The sequence below is a fragment of the Sceloporus occidentalis genome, unplaced genomic scaffold (assembly GCF_023333645.1).
Source record: "Sceloporus occidentalis isolate IW3139 unplaced genomic scaffold, rSceOcc1.0.p SCAF_3, whole genome shotgun sequence".
NCBI lineage: Eukaryota > Metazoa > Chordata > Lepidosauria > Squamata > Phrynosomatidae > Sceloporus > Sceloporus occidentalis.
The window spans coordinates 104,004,347-104,013,194 of NW_028316983.1; the positions used below are offsets into that span (position 1 = coordinate 104,004,347).

Genomic DNA, 8,848 nt, shown 5'->3' on the forward strand with positions numbered 1-8,848 from the left:
CCCGATACATTTCGCAACCCGAAAAGGCTTTCCGTTAGCGCTGGAAAGCCGCTAGCCGCGCTTCGGATTTGAATTTCGCGCCGAAACGCGCCGAAATGATTTTCGTAACCCGAAAAATCTTTCGTTACCCGGAACAGTTTTTTCCAATCTAACTTTTTCGTACCCCGGAAATTTCGTAACGCGATCAATTCGTATCCCGGGGTACCACTGTACTGAAAAAGTACTGAGAAAAGAAGACAGAAAATTACCTTCATGAGGGAAGGAAGAACAGAAGGAAAGAAAGAGGGAAGGAGGGAGGGATAAATAAAAGGAGGGAGGGAGGAAAAGAAGGAAGGAAGGAAGGAAAGAGGCAAAGGAAGATGAAAGAAGGAACGAAGGAAGGAAGGAGAGGAAGGAAGGAAGAGACAAGGAACGAAGGAAGGCAGAAAGGGAGGGAGGAAGGAAGGCAGAAAGGAAGGAGGAAGGAAGGAAGGAAGGAAAGCAGAGATAAGGAAGGAAGGAAGAGGAAAGGAAGGGGGAAGGGAAAGGAAGGGGAGGAAGGAGGGAAAGGAAAAGAAGGGGAGGAAAGAGCTAAAGGAAAGAAAGGGGAGGGAAGAGGAAAAGGAAAGGAAGGGGAGGAAAGAGGGAAAGGAAAGGGAGGAAGGGGAGGAAGGCAATTAAGGAAAGAGGAGGAAGAGGAGGAAGCAGGCGCTTAGGGGAGCCCAGCCAACTGACCAGCAGTGGCAGGAAGGGCATGGTGGGCAGGGGCTGCTGGGAGATGTAGTTCTCTCTTCCTCCCTCCCTTTGCCTTCCTTGGCTGAGAGGCTATTTGAATGCAGTCAGGGCTCAAAGGTGTGATGGCATCTTTCTCTTTGCCCAGAGGCAGCAGAGAGCCTAAGGCCAGTCTTCTGGTGACTTCTCAGACCTTGGCAGGAAGCTGGGAAAGGGGATCCTTTGGGGCACATGGAGAAGGGATGGTCTTTCAGTCCTGCAGAGAGAAGAAGAGATGCCATTGGTTCATGCATCTTCCCTAATAATAACAACAATAATAATAATAATAGTTTATTTATATTTTCCTGTCTCTCCCAGATGAATCGAGGCAGAATTACAGTCCACTAAAATCCATACATCGATAGATAAAATACATATAAAAACACATCATTAAAACTAATAACCATCTTAAAACTATCTCAATGCAATAAAGTTAGACAATGGTCAGAAGATGTCTCTTACACAGGACCAGGTGGGTATCACCGGAAGAGATCCGTCTTAAGTGCCCTTTTAAACGCCTCCAAGGAGGCCATGAGACGGATCTCTTCTGGAAGGCCATTCCACAATTTCGGAGCAGCTACTGTAAAGGCTCTCTGGGAAGTCGATATGAGCCTAGTAGTTGATTGATGTTCTAACACATTCTTCCCAGTTATACTGAGACTGCGGGCGCATTGTTTAGGGAGAGGCGTTCCCACAAGTAACTCAGACTCAAGCCATGTAGGGCTTTAAAGGTAATAACCAACGCCTTGTATTGGGCCCAGAAGGGAAAGCCATGCTCCAGAGAGAGAGAGAGAGAGAGAGAGAGATGGAGAGAACCAAAACTTACTGCGACGGAAGGCAGGGTGCTAACGCAGGACGGCCGCCAGGTCCAGCTTCAGGATCAGAATTTGCAAGAAAGCCATTATTTGCCTGCAGAAAAGAGAGAGGCGACAGAAAAGATTATTGGTTCAGAGTTTTGGATTCCTATACAGTTGGCCCTTCTTATACACAGATATTTTATACACGGATTCAAGCATCCACACTTTGAAAATGTTCAAAAAAGGTGTACATTTCAAATATCAAACCTTGATTTTCCATTTTTTATAAGGGAAACCATTTTGCTATGTCATTATATTTAAAGGGACTTGAGCCTCCACGGATTTTGTTATATACCGGGGATCTTGGAACCAAGCTCCAGCGGATAACAAAGGTCCACTCTATGTAGCCCCACTGGCAACGCCTGCCCCCAGCCCTGTCTTGTAACCAACTTACTCTTGGTTTATTCCAGAGTTGGGATTCCTGCTGGTCCCCATCTCCTTGGATCTGCGGAAATCGCTGACCAAGAAGAACGAGAGCCAAGACTTGAGACATTTGGTACCAGCGAGGGCTTTGACAATGGCTCCAACCCATTTGCTTGCCTTCATCTGAGGAGACAAGGAGAATATAGCCTCAGGAAGAGGGCCAAGGAAGGAAGGCATAAAGGAAGGAAGGAAAGAAAAAAAGAAAGAAAGAAAGAGGGAAGGAAGGAAGGAAGGAAGGAAGGAAGGAAGGAAGGAAAGGAAGGAAGGAAGAAGGAAGGAAGAAAACGAAGGAAGGAGGAAGATGAAAGAAAGTCAGAAGGAAAGAGGGAAGGAAAGAGAGAAGGAAGGAAAGAAAACAAGAAATGAAGGAAGGAGGGACTAAGGGAAAAAAGAAAGTTAAGGAGGGAAGGAAGGAAGGAAAGAAAGAATGAAAAAGCAAGCAAGAAAGTACAAAAGACAGAAAGAGGAAAGGAAGAAAGGAAGGGGGAAGGAAGGTTGAAAAGAAAGAGGGAAAGAACAAGGAGGGAAGGAGGGAAAGAAAGAAAGAGGGAGGGAGGGAAGGAAGGAAGGAAGGAAGGAAGGAAGGAAGGAAGGAAGGGAAAAAAGGAAGGAAGGAAGGAAAGAAAGAAAGAAAACAAGAAATGAAGGCTGGAGGAACTAAGGGAAAAAAGAACGTGAAGGAGGGAAGGAAGGGAGGAAAGAAAGAAAGAAAAAGACAGAAAGAGGAAAGGAAGGAAAGAAAGAAAGGGAAGGACGAAAGGAAGGAAGGGAGAAGGAAGGTAGAAAAGAAAGAGGGAAAAACAAAGAAGGAGAGAAGGAAGGAAAGAAAGAGGGAGGGAGGGAGGGAAGGAAGGAAGGAAGGAAAAGGAAGGAAGGAAGGGAAAAAGAGGGAAGGCAGGAAGGAAAGAACGAGGAAAGGAAGGAAGGAGAGAAGGAGGGAAGGAATCTGTTTGACCTCTCCTCTTTCCTCGTTCACTCTGAGGAAGCCCCTGGCTTTGGAAATGGTCAACAAAGGGCCTGAGACCTGGAGACCAAGCCAAGGAGCCTGCGAGGAAGACAGACGCCTGGCCAGCAAGGAATCTGCTTGACCTCTCCTCTTTCCTCGCTCACTCTCAGGAAGCCCCTGGCTTTAGAAATGGTCGACAGAGGGCCTGAGACCTGGAGACCAAGCCAAGGAGCCTGCGAGGAAGACAGACGCCTGGCCAGCAACAGCCAACAGCCAACAGCCAACAGTTGGCTTCCAGAATGGAGTAAAGGTTCCAGAGCGGAGACGGAACCTTTGGGAAAGAAAACAAGCCTAGAGGGTTGTCATGTCCGTTCCTGGGCCTTGCTCTTCTGCCGCTAAGGGCAGGCGGCTTGCACATGCTCCAGAGAGGAAGCTCATGCTTCCAGAGGTTTTCCCTCCAAATATAAATAATGGGGGGATCCCATAAGAATAAGCCTCCTTGAGGCCTCCACACCCTTTAATTTATGCATTTATTTAATATTTTCTGAGGATGGGGGGGCAGCTTTTGAGGTCCTGCTAGGATTTGTATTGAGTTTCGAGGCCGTGATTAAAATTTAAAATAATTAAAAAATGTATATTAAATTTCAAAATTTAAATTTAAATTTTAAAATAATTTTAAAGTTAATTTTAAAATAATTTAAATTAAAATACATGATATTAACATAATAAAATTTTTAATTAATTTTAAAGTTTATATTAAATTTCAAATCTTAAAAACTTTTAAAATGTAAGGGAAGCCTTCCAACTTACATCTTTATGACTGACAGTTTGTATAAATATGCAGTATTTCATAATATATTGCAGGGGTAGGCAACCTGCGGCCCGCGGGCCGGATGCGGCCCGGTGAGGCCTTGGGACTGGCCCCAGCCCGGTCCTGCCACTGATTGCCGCCAGGGCCTTTGGCGTCTCGCGCGAGGGGCATGGTGGGGCAATTGTCTATAGAAGCCTCAGAAACATGCATTTATCGTAACATTTTTTAAAAAATCAGCCAATTTTTTTGCGTGTCCTCCATTTTTTATTTAAAAAGTGCCCTCCATTTTAAAATTTTGTCCTACATTTGTCCCGGCTTATTTATTTATTTAATTTTTAAAAATTATTTAATTATTTATTTTTTGGCTTCGGTCCCCCAGTTGTCTGAGGGACAGCAACCCGGCCCCCGGCTAGGGTTGCCATAAGTGAGGACCTCCAAACCGGGACAAATGTAGGACAAATGCAGGACAACATTTTCAAATGTAGGACACATTTTATAAAAATGGAGGACACACAAAAAAAATTGAGGCTTTTTTACAAATGTTCATAGAAATCCATGTTTCTTAGGCATGATCAAAATGGAGGACGTTTTGACATTATTCGTAGACAGATCACGGAAATCTACTTCCTTTTCTGGCCACCCCCCTCTCCCCATTCCAAACAGCACATTTGAGCATTGAACATGGCTTTATTTTAACATTGCCTCTTGCATATTTCAGAGGCTTATTCCACAACCAAACCCTTTGGTCAAGGGACTTTGGGTTTTCTTCATTTTGACTTGTTTTGTCTGTATTCCTCCCCACTAAATAAAGGAGACATGAAATGGAGTTAATGGGTACAAGTTGTTAAACAAAAAAGTCTTGTGAGACTCTGTAGGCAAGAGGTGCACCATGTTAAGAACTGCATTAAGCACATTTAGGCTGCTGCCACACTGCTTTCACTCTCATCACTCCATCCTATGGAATCCTGGGATTTGTAGTTTGTTGTGGTGCCAAGGCTGGGCTTTGAAATCTCAGGCATAAGAGAGGCAAAAGGCTTGGGCTGCATCTACACTGGAGAAATAATCTGGTTTGAGACCACTTTAACTGCCTCAGCTGAATGCTATGGAATTCTGGGAATGGTGGTTTGTTCCAGCACCACAGCAGAATGGCAGTTAACCCCTAGAAAGCTCTCTGACCAAGGTGACCAATGCCCTCACCCCAAAATGTAGGGCACCCAAGCAAAAAAATGTAGGACATGGCCAAAAATAAAAGCTAAAAACACCCATGTAATTATAAATCCATGCTTCTTAGCCATGATCCAAATGGAGGACATGTCCTGGAAAAGGAGGAGGATGCCTGGTCACCTTGTCTCTGGTCCAAAATACACTGCAGAAATAAAACAATGCTGGACTGAAATGCCCAGAGTTCCTCACCAAAGCTGCATCCACACTGAGGAAATAATCCAGTTTGAGAGCGACTTAACTGTCCTGGGTTAGTGCTGGGGAATGCTGGGAACTGTAGTACATTGTGGCCCCAGAGCTATCTCTGACAGGGAGTCCCATAACCCTCCAAACGTAGTTGAACTGCAGTGCCCAGAATTCCTCCCCAGGTGCATCCACACTGAGGAAATGGTCCAGTTTGAGACTGCTCAGTGCCGGGGAATCCTGGGAATTGTAGTCTATTGTGGCCTCAGAGCCATGACTGACAGAGAAGTCACAATGTCTCCCAAACACTCGCATTCCCAGGATTCCCTAGCACTGAGTTAAAGCAGTCTCAAAGTGGGTTATTATTCCTGCAGTGTGTGTGAGAGATATAAAAGCTAGGGACTGGATTCATTTGGAGGATCTCTGTGTCCAAAACACACTGCTTGGACTGCCAGGGCTCAGTGCTATGGAATCCTGGGAATTGTAGTTTATTGTGGCATTGAGCTTTGGCAGTTAAAGGGATCTCAAAGTGCAGGGGGGGGGGGAGAGAAAAGCCAGGGAGAGTGAATGAGAAGCTGATCTTGGCTGTGACTACTCTGAGAGGAGGAGGAGGAGGAGGAGGAGGAGGGAGGGAGCCAAGGGAAGTGGCCAGGACCATCAGCCTCCTCTCTTCCACCGAAGACTGCTGGCAAGAGGCTCTGCCCCCAGCCAACGCCTCCTCTGTGGACCATTCAGCTTCCTTTTGTCAAAAGAGCTCTGGTGCCACAAGAAACTACAATTCCCAGAATCCCATAGCACTGAGCCATTGATGTTTAAGGGGGGGTCAAACTATTTCTGCAGCCTTTTGCTATCCCAAAGCCCTTCCTATTTACAAGCAAGGCAAAATCTCTTCCTTCCAAGCCATTGAAAACCAACCCAAGGGGAGGGGGGCTGATTGCTTCTTTCCCATTGGTCAGCTTCGGGAGAAATTTGCATATTACAAGTAAAGGTGTTTAGGGCCTCAAAAACGATCCTGTGATAAAGAATTACAACAATACTGAGTGGTAGACATTGAAAAGATGAGGCATTTAGATTCCCAGGGAAACAGGAACCATTGATGGCCTTTTTTTCTTTGCTCACTGTAACCTGAAAGTAATGCCTTTTGCAAGACATATATACCAAGTGGGCTGGCAATAGCTCTGAGTGGCAGATGTCTTGAAGACCTGCTCTCTAGGCTAAGCCAGGCAGGGAGGGTGGCACACAGCCATGGGGAGGGCTGGAGCTGCCTCCAGGGCCTTGCAGGGGGGGGGGAGGTCCTGGCGGAGGGGCTAAACCGGGGTGGGACTGTGTGGCCCCGCCCCAAACTGGGAAAGTCCCGCCCCCAGGTGGGATATGGCAAGCCTACCCCCGGCTCAAAAGGGTTGCCTACTCCTGATATATTGTTTTAAATTTATTATAATGATAATATATTGGTCATGTTATAATTTCTTGTTTTTGTGTTTAGGCTGCATGCCATAGGCAGGCGTTCCCACAAGTAACTCAGACTCAAGCCATGTAGGGCTTTAAAGGTAATAACCAACGCCTTGTATTGGGCCCAGAAGGGAAAGCCATGCTCCAGAGAGAGAGAGAGAGAGAGAGAGAGATGGAGAGAACCAAAACTTACTGCGACGGAAGGCAGGGTGCTAACGCAGGACGGCCGCCAGGTCCAGCTTCAGGATCAGAATTTGCAAGAAAGCCATTATTTGCCTGCAGAAAAGAGAGAGGCGACAGAAAAGATTATTGGTTCAGAGTTTTGGATTCCTATACAGTTGGCCCTTCTTATACACAGATATTTTATACACGGATTCAAGCATCCACACTTTGAAAATGTTCAAAAAAGGTGTACATTTCAAATATCAAACCTTGATTTTCCATTTTTTATAAGGGAAACCATTTTGCTATGTCATTATATTTAAAGGGACTTGAGCCTCCACGGATTTTGTTATATACGGGGGATCTTGGAACCATATTCTTGAGGAAATCCCTCTTTTTAAAAAATTAAAATACAGATGTTAACCCTAAATAAGAAAGAGACTGTGTGTACAATTAGGATGCTTTGAACTCTGTTTTTAACCATCTTCTCTATTATAACTTCAGCTTTCTGAGATTCAGCCAACGTTTTGTTAGCCATTATTGGAGACCAATAGACAGTGATAAACATAAGCTTACAGCAGCAAATTCCAAACACTGGCAAGGCTTAATTTGCAAAGCATACACACAACAGAGAGGATTAGTTATGGCAAGTTCAGAATATAAATATCTTCCTTTTGATTCATAAATCAGGGTTCTGGGATTCCATGCAAAATATTATGATGCTTTATTATTATATTTATTATAGTTTAGTTTGTAAAACTTCAATCTTGTTCTCACTTAGTCGGGTGTAAGAACGTAATGGCACAGGTGTGTAGAAGAATGTAATTTATATACGATTAGGTTGTATAGAGTTGGAAAAAAATAATACCATTGTTTGTTCTGATCTTGAATCTTTGGTACAGAGAAGATACAACAGTGAGCCAGTGATTAACCAGGAGCTTTTGCTTAGAGCAGTTAGAATACATCATGGAGTTGGAGGTTTTGGAGACACACAGAACTCTTTTAGCTATGTTTTTGTGACAGGTTATAGTGTTCCCATGGCTTATCCCACATCTGCAGACTGTTAATATAAAATAGGACCCCATATCCCAAGTTTAAATGACATTACCAAAAGGCCCTGTAACATAAATTTTTATAATGGAGTTCTGTTAACAGAAAGCCTGCAAGGGGCTGCTGTGATAAAGCCCTCAATGACTATTTCCTATTTAATATTAGTATACATGCCATATTGGCATGTCCTGTTATACAAGTCAGGTAGACAGAAATATAAGGAAACTACAATAAGGCAAAGAACAATTCAATCTTCCATTTTCTTTTCAACAAGAACAAAAGTAAAGGATTGAACAGAACAGTGTCCATGCTAGATGGAGGATTCTGGAAGTTGTAGTCCCCCAAAGTAACCTTTTCAAGCTCTAAGATTTGGAAGGGAAGGCATGGAGTGGGATCTTCTTTCGCAAGTCTCTAACTAACAGCAGGCTGAGTGACACTGAACTGCCTTTCATATGGAACTGCTTTCAGATGGATAGATCATAACTTGTGCAGGCTTATTTTTAATAAACAGATACTAGAGTAATCTAAAAGTTAGATTGAATGTACCTTGGGAATGTACTCCAAAAACTAATATGTTTAAACTCTGAAAAACAGATACCTAGGTAACAACAGATCACCTTTAATACCAATTCTTATGTTGCCTGATGTTCTGCATATTTACTTGGACTGCACAAGTCTTATCAGGACATAACCCAAGAAAGTGCACGGAAAACCTTTGGCTGCTTTGCAGCTCTAGACTCAGTTACCAAGAATGTAATTCTTCATAAATGGACTTTCAGTTGTAACTGTATCTACACTACATACCTATACCACACCACTTTGATATCCATTTTAATCTGCATGGCTCCATTCTACAGTTAGGGTTGCCATAATTGTCCACTTTTACCATGGGCTTTGTATTTTGGTGAGAACTCTCTGTTAGATTGCTCTAGTTCATCTTTTGATTTGCAACAGGGAGTTCTGAGTACTGAACTAATAAACTAACAAAACAAAATT

The 8,848-nt window shown here is 43.8% G+C and overlaps 1 long non-coding RNA gene across 3 annotated transcripts; it reads right to left on the reverse strand.

Annotated features, from left to right (window-relative positions):
- Nucleotides 1-215: 215 nt before the first annotated feature.
- On the reverse strand, nucleotides 216-7,738 carry LOC149316509 (uncharacterized). Of its 3 annotated transcripts, XR_016280504.1 has the most exons (5): nucleotides 7,671-7,738; nucleotides 6,834-6,916; nucleotides 2,002-2,153; nucleotides 1,577-1,659; nucleotides 216-967 (listed from the first exon to the last, which is right to left on the reverse strand). It is a non-coding gene; the product is annotated as an uncharacterized LOC149316509 (long non-coding RNA). The 3 variants fall into 3 exon arrangements; XR_016280505.1 differs by lacking the exons at nucleotides 6,834-6,916; nucleotides 7,671-7,738 and adding an exon at nucleotides 3,308-3,366; XR_016280503.1 differs by lacking the exons at nucleotides 6,834-6,916; nucleotides 7,671-7,738 and adding an exon at nucleotides 2,986-3,276.
- Between the last annotated feature and the right edge of the window lie 1,110 nt (nucleotides 7,739-8,848).